The sequence below is a fragment of the Gekko japonicus genome, unplaced genomic scaffold (genome assembly GCF_001447785.1).
Source record: "Gekko japonicus isolate JY-2015 unplaced genomic scaffold, Gekko_japonicus_V1.1 scaffold22, whole genome shotgun sequence".
Classification (NCBI taxonomy): Eukaryota; Metazoa; Chordata; class Lepidosauria; order Squamata; family Gekkonidae; genus Gekko; species Gekko japonicus.
The window spans coordinates 2974701-2991184 of NW_015175971.1; the positions used below are offsets into that span (position 1 = coordinate 2974701).

A 16484-nucleotide genomic window follows, 5' to 3' on the forward strand; every position below is an offset into this window, starting at 1 on the left:
TCCTTCCCATTCACTTTTTCCCACAGCCCTTTCTGCAAACTGATTGGTCAACACAGTAGCCGCTAGTCTGCTGTGATTGGTAGATTCTCTGATCCAGCATCAAAATGCCGGGCGCATTGCCAGCTGGCTTCCAGGCAGAAAACAGTGGATGCCGTATTTACTGCCACGGCACCCTATCTTGGAAATCGCTTACAAATGTTCTGAAATAATATAATCGATGGCCCAACAAAGGGATGTTGCAGCAATGTTGGAAACTATTCATGAGACAATTCAGAGGGCTTATATTTCGCTGCCTCGTTATTTCATTGTAACGTGAGTGGGGGGGGGGGTTATTAAAAAAAAAGACTAAGCCACCACAACAGGCGGCAGCCCTTTTTATTTTCCATGCATTACAAAATCAACTTAGGGAGTCTACAGCCCAAAAAAGAAAAGTGCCAGCCCTCTTGAAACAACCCTGCTCTTCCCTCCAATCCAGCATGCTACTCCCCTCGCAGAGTACTTTTTTGATGCACGGAGGATGCTTTTCCAGAAACTAAGAAAAATGTATACACGTTATAAACAACTGCAGAAATGACCACTGCAACAAATGTGGATCATATGCATAAAGCGATGGTGGGGGCTTATATTTTGCCGCCTCATCAGTTCGGTATAACATAAGAAAGAAGTTTTTTTAAAAAAAAAATCCCAGAAACTTGAGCCACAATGGGGAGGGGCAGATGGAAGGTGGGCGAGTGGGCATTGGAAAAGGGGGTGTGCATTTCGGCTTTTCCCCGGGGCAAATTGGAAATTTCTCAGACACGGGGCAAATCGGGCGATTCTGTGGGTCAAAATATGGCCCCGCGTCTAGTGGTGGGAAATTGAACAGAAGAGGGGGGGGAACATAACAGTGAGTGTGGGGTAAACCCTTATGTGCAATCGGTCACGGTCTCCTGCTGACAACCCTAGATTCCTAACTTATGCAGAAGTAAATCCTGTTCACTTAAATACAATTACCTTCCAAAGAAATGAGCACTGCATTGCAGCCTTAAGTATCTCAAATACTTCTCAGCGGAACACCAGAATACTGAATCTCACAGTTTCTCTGCACAGTTTCTAAAAACTGAATGCAAAACTCAAGAACAGCCCATAATCTCAGCCAGTTAAGTGAACCCCCAAGTAAGCGCTTTCGCAGAAAACTCCTGGCCAACAGCTGGTTCCGTCTGCTGCTCCACCCTGTGTTTGGAAAATCCCGATTAAGGGGTTTTTTAATGCATTCCCATTCAAGCCATATGCTGAAAATCAGTACACAGAAAATAACATACCATCTGTTGAATATTAAATATACAGTTAGAAGGGGGGGAAAGAGCCCTACTGGGAGAAAAGATTAGTAGACCTCAAAAAATTTAAGAGTCGTTGGAGAGTTAACAAATCCTGCCCCACTTCCCAAAGTCTGAAATTGGGCTGCATAAAAGGAAAATAATTACAAGCCAGTCACATTTCTTTAGATTTTCAGATCAGCCCAGTTCTCTATTTCCGTGGCTTCCAAATAATGGCACAGCCTCCATTCACTAGGTAATGCCGCTAATTTGGCTCCTTTGGAGTAGCGAGTACACCTTTTAATATATTATTTTCCCATTTTCAAAATATAAAGATCACTTTTCCCCTCCTTCTCTTAATCTTACTGATAGAACTCAGGAAGGGGATGTATAAACGCTGCCCTTTTGTACTTCTTAAGAGAAAGACTCTGTTTTTATTACAATACCCTTGTCTTTTTGAGGAATCAAGGAGGCGTGAGATGATTTTTTCCTTACAGTGACGTACTTTTAAAAAGCCAATGAAAGCCCAAGAAGCAGAAGACTGCAGGTAGAGCGACCAATAGCTGCTGTAGACCCTCAATTAAGATAAGATCAGAAGATAGAAACAGGCTCCTTTCCACTAAATAGATCTGATAGAAAGCCACTTGCAAATTTCCCCTTCTATCTACAAATCTTTTGAAAGGGGGGGGGTGTCTTTAAATGAAAATTGAGAATGTGGCCAGCAAACGAGCATAACAGGTTCCAGGAAACACGGCCGGATTCCAGCTAAAACTTGGTCACAAGCAACAAGACAAAACAAAGCGCCATATGTGTTTCAGCAAACAGCCTTCCTCAGTGGCTTACGCTGTAAACATAACCAGTACAGTCACATCCAACTCGCACAGTGAAAAATCTTCATAAACCACAAAGATCAGTTGGATTACCAGTTTTTCCTGGAAGCGAAGCCAGTCCTCTCTTGGAATTGCCGGAAACTCTATGGTTTTACCCAGGGCTATTTTTGGGCGGGAACGCACAGGAACGGAGTTCCGGCTGGCTTCCAAGTTGGCCACACCCAGCAGGGATGCACTAAGCATAATAGGCCACACCCAACATCAGAAACTCATTAGGATTGGCTACATTAGGGGTGTGTGGCCTAACATGCAAAGGAGTTCCTGCTACAAAAAAGCCCTGGGTTTGGACAACAAACAAGGTAAACAGAATAAGAAGCAAAAGGTGGGTGTGGCTGGATGACCACACTTCTGGTAACATGGGTTTGTGGCCTAATATGCCAATGAGCTGTGCTGTCAGGGGTGTGGCCTAATATGCTAATGTGTTACTACTGTTGGGTGTGGCCTATTATGCTAATGAGTTCCTACTGGGCTTTTTCTACAAAAAAGCCCTGGTTTTACCACAGAGCTTCTGCCAATTCCTAGAGAGGCCTGCCATCACGCCATCACCAACTGCCGTCCCCCATGTTCCCACCCCATCATTCCACAGCTGGTTGCCGGGCAGGGCCTGGTAACCTTCGTTCAGATTAACACTGCAAAAGGAATTAGATGTTTTCAAATTAACTATGAGTCCTGTTTTGGGCCGATCTCATTTCAGTTCTCTTGGACGTGAGAGAAGAATGACAAGGGCTAAAAGGAGAAATTTTTGTCCTGGCTGGCTTTTCAAGTAGGACTGCCAAATTATCCCTTATTTTAAGGGGCATCAATCACAGGCAAGATTTCCGAGAACAACATCTCCATCAAATATAATGGATGCCCCCTGATTACAGACTATTTCCTCTCCAGGAAGTCCTTGACTTCTGTCAACTTTTTTCCTAGTTTCGCGTCCCCCATATTTGCGTTTTCATTTCGTGCTAACACGGGCCCTCTCTGCACTCTCCTTTTAATCCATGTTCACCGCACTGTCCTCGAAGCAATTCTGCACTAAAATCGGATTCAACCTTCTTTTTAAACCAGGTTTTCCCCCCATTCTGCACTAAAATCGAGTTCAGACTTTTTATTCTGGGTTTTTCCCCCATTCTGCATTACATTCCCTCCCTTCAGTGGTCAGCCTGGTTTCAGCCCGTTGTTGCCCCGGGTTATTTGGATGTTGTTTTGCCCTGGACTTAAATTGTCTTGATTTGAACACTGAGAAAATCCGGAGTGGCAGGCAAATGTGGAAGGGACCATGGAGAAACTACATAGCGACCGGAGGGCTGAACCAGAGCCTGGCTTCAAATCCACACACAGCCAGGAAATTCCCCTAATAACCTTGGGCATCTCAATCTAACCCTCCTCAAAGGGTTGTTGTGAAGATACAACGGAGGAGGCGAAAGCCACATTTGTCTTCTTGAATATCTTGTAGGAAGGTGAGGGAGACAAAAATGTGATAGTTATCGACTGATCCAATGTGTACCAATTTATTTTATTTTTTATTTATCTTTCAACTTTCTACCCCGCTCGAACCCCCAGGGGGACTCTGAGCGGCTTACCAAGAGGACGAAATTCCCATCTGCGTTGATTTTCTCTGAGAGGGGGGGTTTCTTTTAAAAGGAGGTCATTTTCCAGAAACGGCTTACAGGAAGTTGCATAGCCAGTTCCAGAATATGTCTGTTTTTGTTATGTACTGGGATTGAATCATCCCTGGTTGAATCACCCCAGAGACTGGCTGAGCTTGGAGCACAAGAACAATAGCTGACCAGGACTCTGGAATAAACCAATCAAGTAGTAATGTTATGTAAATCACTGGGAGTGGGGTGTGTTTGGGTGTGGCAACTGCATGCCATTTAACAGAGCTGAGGCTCTGGGGTCCTGTCTTGTAGTTTTGCTGGAATCACTGAATAAGCCAGAGCTGATCACTGCAATGCATCTAGAACCCAGTATTTAACAGTTCTTTATCTCCATTGGGTGTACAAAACATATTCTGATTGAAAGCTGCCCTTTACCTTCAACTCTCATATGAGCCTGAGTATCAGCTGAAATTTGGGAGGGGGTGACTCTAACTTACCGTGGCTTGACCTGAGGTGGGTGAGCATCAGAGGGCCTTTTTGACTGTGGCACAGGAAAGAATGGATGCTTTAGAGGGTGGACTCTGAGACATTGTACCCCACCTAGGTCCTCCCCAGGCTCCATCCCAAAATCTCCAGGAGTTTCCCAACCTGCCGGAACATGCAACCCTACCCCCCCCACCCGGCCCCTGGAAGTGGCCAGGGGGGACCTACAAGAACATAAGAGAAGCCATGTGTCGTGGCTCCTGGCTCCTGTTAAGTATGGAACTCAACGCCGTCTCTTACTCAAACAGTGATTCAGATTGATTAAGTAGTAACAAGAACATTCAGAGAACACACACAAATACAGTGGAGCACAGCTCCCTTTTAAATTGTCCGGGCTGGTGTAACCATGCCCCTAGTCCAGTTAAGGACCAATTACAATACAGGCAGGGGTCATTTCGTAGAAAAAGAGCTAGGGGAACTCATTAGCATAACTCATTAGCATATGCCACACCCCCTGACATCAGGGGCCTGGCGGTGGACCTGCAAGGCCAGTGGGAGTGCGAGGAAGCCCCACCAAGGCCCTCCCTGGCCCCAGGCAGGCAAGGGTGGGGAGAGGCGGGGAGGAAGCAACTTACCCTCCCTCTTCTCCTGCCTCCTCCTGGCTGAATGAGGGTTGGAAGCGGAGCGGCCGGAAGTAGGGGGCAGGGCTTCGTCATGTGCCCCGCCCCCCTGTACCTCACCCGGGGGAACTGCGTTCCCCCACGTCCCCCCCCCGAAATGACCTCTGAATACATGGGTATAAACCAATCAGGTCCGCTCCCTCCAGAACATCTCTCTTCATCCTGATTGGATGGTTTTACACAACAGCCAATAGAACTGTTGCAGCTTGCAATCCCTGACATGGTTTCAAGCTTAACATGTGTTTTAATACAGCTCAAAACATAACAGCTCCACTGAGGCTGACTATTCCTCGGATGAGGAAGAGGCACGAAGCAACCCGGCCTCCTCCGGAGTCCGCCCAGAAGAGGAACCTTTCCCGGCACCCGAGGGAGAAGAAGTCCCAGCAGCTGCACAGGAGGGGCAGCAAGGCCAAGACACTGAGGTGGAGTCGGAGGGAGAGTCTGGCCCAGAGCCTGGCTCAGCAACCCCACTTGGAGACACCTCAAGGCCAGAATCCCCACCGAGCTCACCTGAGTGTCCCGGACGCAGGGCCTGCCAGCGTCCGGATGCGCAGGAGAGACGGAGAAGTGCCAGACTTCAGCTGTTGCAAAGGCAACGTGAGGGGCTGTGAGTCTTTGCAGGTCGCCCCCCAGGGAAGGGAGGATCTGATCGTAAACAATCCCGCTCACCTGCCTCGGTGCGGATGCAACGGTGCGATCTGGGACCTTGTCCCGGCTGCCAGCCTCCGCTCCTTGCTCCTCTAAACTCTGACTGCTTTCCCGGCATTCTGACCCTCGGCTCTGTTTCTCGGCTCGCTTTTGGACTGTGTATCCAGCTTACAGTTAACTGTATCCAGGGTGACCGGCCAAGACCATGTTGGATCAGGCCGGTGGCCCATCCAGCCCATCATTTCGTGTCACACAGTGGCCAGCCTCACAGGCTTGTTGCAAGAACAGGAGAGAGAACCTTGTATGGTGCTCTGAGCTCCTCGAAGGAAGGGCAGGTTAAAAATGGGCCACGTAAGGTAGATGGGCTTTGTTCTTGGTCCCGTGGCACTACTGGCTTTTGTATTTTTGTTTTAAATGCTGCTTGTTTGGAAGCGGTCTGAAGAATACTGCTAAGGAGTTTAATCTAAGCTGCTGTAGATTTTCCGGGTTGTGTGGCCGTGGTCTTGGCATTGTAGGACCTGACGTTTCGCCAGTAGCTGTGACTGGCATCCTCAGAGGTATAACACAGAAAGACGGAGTACTCTCTGTGTCAAGGTGAGAAGAAAAATGGTAGGTAGGTAATTTATATCTCCTCAGGAAGGTGAGGTAGGGCTGAGTCATTATCTTGTAAGAGTTCCCCAGGCTGTGAACATGCTAATGGAGGAGCTTTCCTGAGGAGGTTCTTTTGTATATGGATTGTCTCCTGAGGAGGTTTCCTGAGGAGGTTCTTTTGCATGTGGATTGGCTGTTGAGATTCTAATCTTATCTGTGGTGCTATTGTCAGATGTAGAGCCTTTTGTGTTTTTCAGGACAGGCCTTCCACGCCTTCGACAACAGTTTAATCTAATTTTACTTCCCATGGCTGGGCACCACCAGGAGCTTAAAGAGTTAAGGGATATCTTTAGGAACGTGTCTATTTAAAGAAGGTGTTAGTTCTAAGAAAGGGGAAAGCACGTGAGCTTAAAAATAACTCTCCGAATTCATTGTATGCATTTCTGACAGGAACATTTCAGATCCGTAATAAATCGTCCACAGAGGGACTCGGGGTCAGGGTTCTGGTTGTCTCTGTTAGTTACAAGGAGGGTCGCCAGGTCCATCCCCCCCCCGGCCATCGCCGGGGGCTGGGGGGCAGGGGTGCCAGATCCAGGTTGGGGAACTCCTGGGGGCTTGGGGGGGGATGGCTGTTGAGATTCTAATCTTATCTGTGGCGCTATTGTCAGATGTAGAGCCTTTTGTGTTTTTCAGGACAGGAAGCCATGCCTTCGACAACAGTTTAATCTCATTTTACTTCCCATGGCTGGGCACCACTAGGAGCGCTGTTAGTTACAAGGAGGGTCGCCAGGTCCGTCCGTCCCCCGGCCATCGGCGGGGGCTGGGGGGCAGGGTTGCCAGATCCAGGTCGGGAAACTCCTAGGGACTTGGGGGTGGAGCCTGGGGGGGACAGGGACCTCAGTGGGCTACGATGCCATAGACACTCCACCCTCCAAAGCATCTATTTCCTCCAGGGGAACTGACCTCCGTAGTCTGGAGATGAGTTCTAATTCCAGGGGATCCCTGTTGTGCTGAGCGTGTATAACTGTCCAAGCCAGCCTCTTAGGACTTCCCAGCCACCAGCCTTACCAGCTTTCACAGCAGTCCTTGCTGTGAAGCCCCTTATAGTAACCACACTGAAGCAGTCCGGTGGTACACTATGTACAAGGGTTTATTCACAATATTCACAAGCGAAGTGCTACGCCAGACATCCAATACAGAGAAGAAGGGATACATGGCAACTGTACAAAGACTTATATACAGAGTTCCACCAATCAGAATCATGCTGAATCACTGTGACTGCACACTGTCCAGTGCCAGTCTAAACCGGTTGGAACTTGCTCTCTCCATACACCTGCTGACAGGTAGCTGTCAACTTAGATCACAATGATCTGACTACTGGAGATTAACTTACAACAATCCCCAGGTCCCACCTGGAGGCTGGCATCCCTAAGAAATCACAGATTGGCGGAGTCTTTCTTTGTCCCTGTGTCTGGAATTGTTGAGAAAGACCAGCTGCAGCCCCCCCCCCTTAGTAGCTGCTAAAGTTCACACCGGTCAGTTTGGAGCCTTATGTCACATTTCAGACAATGCAATCCCAAGCGGAGTTGTGCTCTTCAAAAACCATCGGCTTCAATGCCCTTAGAAACGCTGCTTAGGGCGGCAGCGTCCATGCATGCAGTTTGTGCCGATAACCTTGCGCTTGACCTGGACGGGAAAATTCCATTTGGGCAAGGGAAATTCACTCCTCCTCTCCATCTGGAGGTGATTTTTGATGACTAAAAAAAACCCCATGATCCACCTCTTCCCTTCCTCCCAGCTGCTCTGTCTTTTCCACTCACACAGGCATCTTTCTCCTTAAGGCACCAGGTTCTCATTCTGGGACGCTGGAGGGGAGGGGGAGGGAAATCTGCCCAGAGGCAAGCTCTGAAGTTGAAGTATCACCATAATAAACCCTTCCCTCTTCGGTGAGGGCTCTGTAAGTAGCTGCTCACCACAGTGATGAAAGGGCTCCTAAAACCGTGTTGAAGACAACACTCAGCAGATGTGGGAATATAAATCTAACCCTTGTCAATCAGCACCATCCCCAGCATTTAACACATCGAGATCTGGCTCCCACCTCGCTCAGGAGGTTGTGAGAGAGGCCTGTTGTCCTATTTATCTTTCCGGCTTCGCTTTCCCATCGCCGTTTAAAGAACAGATTTGTTGAACATTGAATTCCTATTACCAGCCTGTCAGCCTCCAGCCGATAAGAGTTAGGAAGAATCGTCCCCCTCCGGCGGGGTTGTTCATTAACTGTCTCTCGCAGGGCTTTGTGTATCTTTATTGAGACTGGCTGGTGTCGGCCGTTGATTTCATAAATAGCGTAGATCCGTTGTCGGCAACTAGGTTTACCGGGAAGCCATCTTTGAGGAGGCAAGAGGGCCGATCAATCCCTTTCTTCCTGTTGTCCTGTTGTTACCTTGGCCGGCTCACAAATAGCCCCTCCCTTGACCTCTCCCCCAGCACTGTGATTTCTGACCTTCCCCCAGGTGCATTTGAATGTCCAAAAAGCTAAGCAGCCTGCTTTTAGTCCAACTGTGCCAAGGCTGCAGTATGGAGTGAGACACCCATATTCCATTTGAAATCTCCAGTTGTTGTCACAGACATGAGAGAAGCCAATGTTGGATCAGGCCAATGGCCCACCCAGTCCAACACTCTGGCAAATGTTCTCCTTTTCTCAAGTTGTAATTAACTAAAGGATGGGTATCCCTTCCTGGATCCTCAAGACATGTATTTTAGTCTTGAAAAGCAGCCACGAGATGGCACCATGGACTGGAATCAAACGACTGGGAAAAGAGGGGTTTAACTCTCCCCATGTACCATTGCCCTAGTTGGAAAATGGCCCCCTTTATGCTACAGAGGAATAATAGACACAATACTGTACCCCTCCAAAAAAAACCCCTTTTGGGAATACCCAAACTGAAATGTAATCATTTAAAAGCAGTGGAATGGTTACTCAAGTGGCAGATCTTGAAGGAGGAGGAGGAGATTGGATTTATACCCCGCCCTTCACTTGGAGTCTCAGAGCGGCTTACAAACTCCTTTCCCTTCCCCTCCCCCTGTGAGGTAGGCGGGGCTGAGAGAGCTCTTTCGAGGACTGCCCTTGAGAGAACAGCTCTGACAGAACTATGGCTTGCTGAAGGTCATCCAGCAGCTGCAAGTGGAGGAGTGGGGAATCAAGCCCGGTTCTCCCAGATTATAGTCCGCGCACTTAACCGCTACACCAAACCGGCTCTCCAGTTTGGTTGACAGTGCTAATGTAAACTCATCAAATGCCTTCCATAAGCTAAAGATGTGAATAAAGTTATGCTGGCCGCATGACCACGGAAACGTCTCTGGACAGCGCTGGTTCCTCGGCTTGGAAACGGAGATGAGCACCACACCTTAGAGTCGGATTCGACTGGCTTTCAAGCAAGGGAAACTTTTATCTTTAAGTCTTAACGATGCCCCTGGACTCCAACTTCGTCCTGTTGCTTGCTTCAGAGCAACATGGCTAGTGACCTAAACAAAATTTTGGTTGGAGCGATCAGCAAATATGAAACGATATGTGAGGACACAAGGAACGACCTGGTGGATGATGCTGAAGCTCGGTCAGGGGAAGAGACAGGTAAAATTCCATTCATCATTGTGTTTTCATTGTTGCATCGAGAGGTACTGGCCTGGGTCACTGCTGACTGCAGGCACACATGCAAGCAGCGTTTTTAGCTGGAAAACCTGCTGCGTCGTCAATCTGTCTGCATTTCACGTATCAGTCATTGTGCTTTCCCGCATTCCAAGTTTACTCACTGCCAGGGCTCTTTTTGTAGAAAAAGCCCAGCAGGAACTCATTAGCATAATAGGCCACACCCAACAGCAGGAACTCATTAGCATATTAGGCCACACCCCCATGTTACCAGAAGCGTGGTTATCCAGCCACACCCACCTTTCCCTTCTTATTCTGTTTACCTTGTTTGTGGTCAAAACCCAGGGTTTTTTGTAGCAGGAACTCCTTTGCATGTTAGGCCACACATCCCTAATGTAGCCAATCCTAATGAGTTTCTGCTGTTGGGTGTGGCCTATTATGCTAATGAGTTCCTGCTGGGCGTGGCCAGCTCGGGAGCCAGCCGGAACTCCGTTCCTGTGCGTTCCTGCCCAAAAATAGCCCTGCTCACTGCCATTGCTGACAACTCTCAGGAGTATTTGGGGGCACAGCCTTGGGAGGGGGAGCATCGCTCATGCTGTGGCCAAGGTCACAGAGATTTGGGGAAGTTCCTAGAGAGTCGCAGATGCTGTGACCTACCCCTCCATTTCTCCTCCCACTGCTCCATCAATAGCATACAGGGACAGGAGGCTGCCCACCATGAACTGACAAGTGGGCTTCTTAGACCAATACTCCATTCATTTACTTCATGTACACACCCTGCATTGGGCAGGGGGGTTGGACTAGGTACCCTCCTATTCTATGATTCTAGGGCCTGTTTGTTAGACTTCTAGGACGACTGGTGGGCCACTGTGTGAGACACAAGGTTACCAACTCCAGGTTGGGAAACTCCTGGATGTTATAGGGGGGAGCCTGAGGAGGGTGAAGTTTGGAGAGGGGAAGGAGCTCAGCAGGGAAATGATGCCGTAGTTCTGGTTGCCAGCCTCCAGGTGGGGACTGGAGATCTGCCAGAACCATAACCAATGCCCAGATGACCGGGATCAGTTCCTCTGGAGAAAATGGCTGCTTCAAAGTGTGGACTCGATGCCTTGAAAAACACCAGACTGTTATGCCTGGAAGGTTTTGATTTATTGACAGGTTGGCACTCAACTTTGACCTTAACTGGAGGGTCGTCTACATACTTTAGGCAGCATTTAATTAGATCCTGTCTATTAAATGTATGGAACCAGATCAAAAAAAAATTTTATAGCAAGATACCAAGCTGGATTGCTCCCCTAGAGGCAATGATGCTACCACATCTAGTGTCAGGGGTAAGAACAGTGACATATGAGGTCTTACTTGATAATAATGCTGAACTAAAGTCGCAACAAGATATGGAGGCCGGTGGTTTACGCTTCTCATGGTGGGAAAAAAATCAGTTAGCTTCGAAATATGCTAAAGATAAACGAATAGGTTTTACCCTTGAGAGAACAGAACTAGATAAAATCTTATTAGGAGAGGACTTAAAGATGATATCAAAGTTATATTCCCTCCTACTTAGGCAAGAGATGCGAGAAGTGGTTATGAAAGCTACCACAGAGAGTTGGGCGGGAAACCTGGGTTATGAAATTGATGGCGCGTGTGTTTTGCTCCCTCTAGTGGTTGCCTCGATATCACACAGGTTTGCTTCTGGCAATTTTCAACTGCAGGGAGATATGCCGGAAACAAATCTGTGCAATGTTGCATCTTCTGGGCATGGAGCAGGGGTCACTGGGGGTATGTGTGGAGGGGGAGGTATTTGTGAATCTCCTGCATTGGGCAGGGGGGTTGGACTACATGACCCTCGAGGTACCCTCCTATTCTATGATTCTAGGCCCTGTTCCAGGACCACTGTGTGAGACACAAGGTTACCAACTCCAGGTTGGGAAACTCCTGGAGATTATAGGGGGGAGCCTGAGGAAGGTGGAGCTTGGAGAGGGGAAGGAGATCAGCAGGGAAATGATGCCATAGTTATGGTTGCCAGCTTCCAGGTGGGGCCTGGAGATCTGCCAGAACCGTAACCAATGTCCAGACGACAGGGATCAGTTCCTCTGGAGAAAATGGCTGCTTCGGAGCGTGGACTCGATGCCATTACATCTCTCCTGAAGTCTCTCCACTCCCCCAAACCCCGCCCTCCTCAGTCTTCACCCCCAAATCTCCAGGGATTTCCCAACCCACAGTTGGCAACCCTAGCACCATGCTGCCCACGGGCGCCATGTTGGGGACCCCTGAGTAAATGGAATAGCGTAATATAAACCAAGTGCGATTAACCACTGATGAAACGAAGCAGACCCAATACTGGCTGGTGCCTGGGCGGTCCTCCCTGGCACGCCTTCTATCTGGGACACTCGGAGGAAGGGCACAACACAAATATGACGAAACAAGTCAAATGTCAGTGGAGAGGCAGTTTGGTGTAGTGGTTGAGTGTGAGGGTTCAAATCTGGGAGAACCGGGTTTGATTCCCCACTCCTCCACTTGCAGCTGCTGGATGACCTTGGGCAAGCCATGGTTCTGACAAGAGCTGTTCTCTCAAGGGCAGCCCTCGAAAGAGCTCTCTCAGCCCCACCTGCCTCACAGGGTGTCTGTTGTGGGGTGGGGAAGGAGTTTGTAAGCCACTCTGAGACACCTTTGGGTAGTGATGGGCGGGGTATAAACCCAATCTCCTCCTCCTTCTCCTCCTCCTCCTGGATGATCGACAGAAGACATAAACGAATCCAGCGGCCATCTTGCTTGATCCCAAGGAAGCATCTGTCATTTCCGGGATCTCACCCATGCTGGAGAAACGATGGCTGCACCAGTGAGCAGGAGGAAAGAGAAACCATGCACAAGGTGAAAAGATTTCCTGAAGTTTTCAAAATCAAAAAACACGTTTCATTGTAGGCTCATTCAGGGGACATTCTAGGGAGTTTTTCAGTGTCTACCTTGAGCAGTGAAACACATTTTTGTTGTTGTTGAGTTGCACAGTCAAGTCCGACTCTTCGCGACCCCATGGACCACATCACGCCAGGCCCTCCTGTCTTCCGTCGTGCTCCGAAGCTTGCTTAATTTCATGTCCGTTGCATCGATGACACTGTCTAACCATCTCAACCTTTGTCGTCCCCTTCTTCTTTCACCTAGGGATCTAGAAAACCTCAGTAAACCTTCTCACCTTGCACCTGGTTTCTCTTTCTTCCTGCCTACACCGAAACAGCAGCTTCTGACGCAAGACCTGAGACTTTGCAACAGGCGCCCCCCTTGCAAATAATAAAGGATGGGAGGGGGGCATGAATGCAGCACATATGCAAGCCAGACATAACCCAAACACACACAGCGGGGGTCTAAAGGCAAGGATGCGCCCTTTGGGGGTCCCTTCCTGACCCTGTTGAGCTGCCTTAGATCTCCAGCTGCCCAGACACAACCAGCTGTCTGTGAAGTTCGACTCTTCATCTGTGGAATAACAAAGGATCCGCTCTGTGGACTGAAGGCTTTCTTCATTGGGGGGGGCAGGGGGGACCTCTTTGTGATGTTTAAGCAGACGATCTCCATCAAAGGGGACTGTCATGAAAGGGTGAGCCAGTCAACAGCTGCCCTTAAGCAGACATAACGGCTCTCCCTTTAATTCATTAGCACCCTGCCCCACCACATGAACCTGTGCATCACCCCGACCTTTGCTGTCTGTCTATAAATGTCGGACTTTCTCTAAGGAACTGTCTAATAAGGCAGGGATGGGTTCTGCATGATCCTGTAAGGAACCAAGGGCGTTCATGGTGCTGTAGTACTAAAACATGACTGGGGGGGGGTCTCTGTCCCAGGAAACCATGGGACTTTTTGGGATGGCCCCGTGAGGAAGGGACTGGGTCGCCACAAGGGATCAGCTCACAATTATTGTGTCTGGTCAGATCTGAGATGAGCCAACTGGACTCAGTTTGGACTGTGGCAGAGGAGGAAGGAGGGGGTTATCTTGCTTGGGGCAACCGAATACCTCGAGCCAGCTAATGATGGGCTAAGAATGCGGGAACTTCGACATCTGGAGATGGTCAGCCTCTGAATCCTAGAGCCAGGAGGCAACAATGGGGAAGGTCTTACCCTCTATTGCCTTGTGGTTGGCCCCCCAGAGGAACAGTTTGGCCACTGTGTGAGGTGGGATGCTGGACTAGATGGACCACTGGTCTGATCCAGCAGGGCTCTTCTGATGTTCCAATGAAGGCCTCAGCCTCTGTGCCCTGTTGTTGGCCCTCCAGAGGAACTGGTTGGCCACTGTGTGAGAGAAGATGCTGGACTGGATGGACCACTGGTCTGATCCAGCAGAGCTCTTCTTATGTTCTTATGAAGGCCTCGGTCTCTCTGCCCTGTTGTTGGCCGTCCAGGGGAACTGGTGAGCCACTGTGTGAGACAGGATGCTGGACTAGATGAACCACTGGTCTGATACAGCAGGGTTCTTCTTAGGTGTTCATATTCCACATTCTGAGGCAGTATGCCCCGTGCCAGGAGGCAACATCTAGGGAAGGCCATGGCCTCTATGCCATGTTGTTGGCCTTTCAGAGTAACTGGTTGGCCACTGAGCAAGACAGGATGGTTGGACTAGATGAAGCACTGGTCTGATGTAGTAGGGCTCGTCTCTTGTTCCTAACAACAAGAAGAATACAGCTGTTGGAAAATCCATAGTTGGTTGACTGTCACAAAATGATGGCTCCTGACTATCACCTTCACATGGGCCGAATAGTGGTCTTTCAGTTCACTTCCAATGCACTTTAGCAATCATTTGCAAGTGGATTTTGCCATTTCACAAAGTAAAATTCAGTTGCAAAGTGTGTTGGAAGTGGATTGAGAGCACATTAGCATTTGTGAAAGATCAGAAGCAGCTTACCTTTGAATACTAGATGCTTCTGGGTGACAAAAAGCAAAGGTGGGCCCGTTTCCTTCACCACCCACCATTAAACTTCTCTGAAGAATCCCAACTCAAGAATCTTAGATCAAGAGGAGATTAGATAAACATTAGGCGACACACCCCTAATGTAGCCAATCCTCCAAGAGCTTACAGAGCTCTTCTTACAGGGGCTACTGTAAGCTCTTGGAGGATTGGCTACATTAGGGGTGTGTCGCCTAATATGCAAAGGAGTCCCTGCTACAAAAAGAGCCCTAAACATATGGAGCAGAGGTCCATTAGTGGCTATTAGCCACAAGGTCTAGAGGTAATACTATGGCTGGGGCAGTGATGCTCTGTCTTCTTGGTGCTTGGGGTAGGGCAAGAGTGGGAGGGCTTCTGGAGTTCTGGCCCTGCTGGTGGACCTCCTGATGGCACCTGGGTTTTGGGCACTGTGAGACACAGAGGGTGCGTTCAGACGGGGCATTTGCAATGGTATAGGTGCCGGTTGGAATCGGTGTACTTACCGGCGTTCACACGGCGAACATCTGCCTTCCGTCCCTAACCGTTGCAAAGAGCTTTACACTGTTGTATTCTGCCACTAGGTCCCCAAGTGGTGGTATCCTGAGTACAACTGTTGTAATCACTTTACCCCCATCTGATCGATCTCCAACGTTGTAGAGCCACTTCTGTTCGGAAGCCCGAGGCTTCCGATTTTCGCCCGCCATTTTTTTTTTAGGTTGGCAATATGCGCTTGGGCAAAGCTTCGCCCCGCGTTTGTTTAAAAAAAAAAGGTCCTTAGTTTAAGGTCTCGAAGGACTCCGAGACCTCAGGGAGGCCGGTTTGGTCTTTAAACTTTAAAGGTAAGTCCTTACCTTTAAACTTTAAATGTAAGACGGGGTGTTTTGCGCATGCGTGAAGATCGCCATTTTGTGGATGGCTGCCTATGCGCATGCTCAAACTGAGTTTAAAAAAAAAACAGCTGACGCCCGCCGTGTGTGAACGGGCATACAGCGATGGGCTCCGCAGACAGGAGGTAAGTGTGATCGCGTTTCAGCCGGCATAAACTGCACCGGTTCCAACCGGTACAGTTGATGCTGGCTGAAATGCCCCGTTTGAACGCACCCAGAGTGTTGGACTGGAGAGGCCACTGGCCTGTTCCAACATGGCTTCTCCTATGTTCTTATGTCTGGGGCAGTGATGCTCTGTCTTCTTTGTGGTTGGGGGGCAAGAGTGGGTGGGCTTCTGGAGTTCTGGTCCAGCTGGTGGACCTCCTGATGGCTCCTGGGTTTTGGGCACTTGTGTGACACAGAGTGCTGGACTGGATGGGCCACTGGCCTGATCTAACATGGCTTCTTTTATGCTCTTATGTTCTTATGTCTGCCTCTTTTTGGAAACAGGATGCTGTAATGGGACGAACCTTTGGTCCAATATAGCAGAGATACTATGTTACAAGAACCCAAACTCAGTGTGGGGTCACGTCAGAGTACTGAATGACAGAGAGTCGATTCAGTTCCCCACTTGAATTCCAGTGGCTGACCTCCGGCCTGTCATTCTCTCTCTCTCTTTCAATCTCACCTACCTCACAGAGATGTCGTGAGGGTAAGGAGGACCGTGTATGCCATTCTGAGCTCCGTACAGGCAGGGTGAGATAAAAAGTGCAACCAAGAGACGGTGATCGGGTATTGCAACAGTTTACAGATGGCAAAAAAAAAAAAAATGGCAGCAAATTTGGTCCAAAATAATCATCTTGGGGTTCTTGCAGTAATAATGGCTGGGGGGGGGGGGG

General features: G+C 49.0%; 1 protein-coding gene across 1 annotated transcript in view; it reads left to right on the forward strand.

Moving 5' to 3' along the window:
• The window catches only part of RHOJ (ras homolog family member J), a 102298-nt gene that overhangs the window by 75758 nt on the left and 10056 nt on the right, over positions 1-16484 (forward strand). The window lies entirely within an intron of this gene.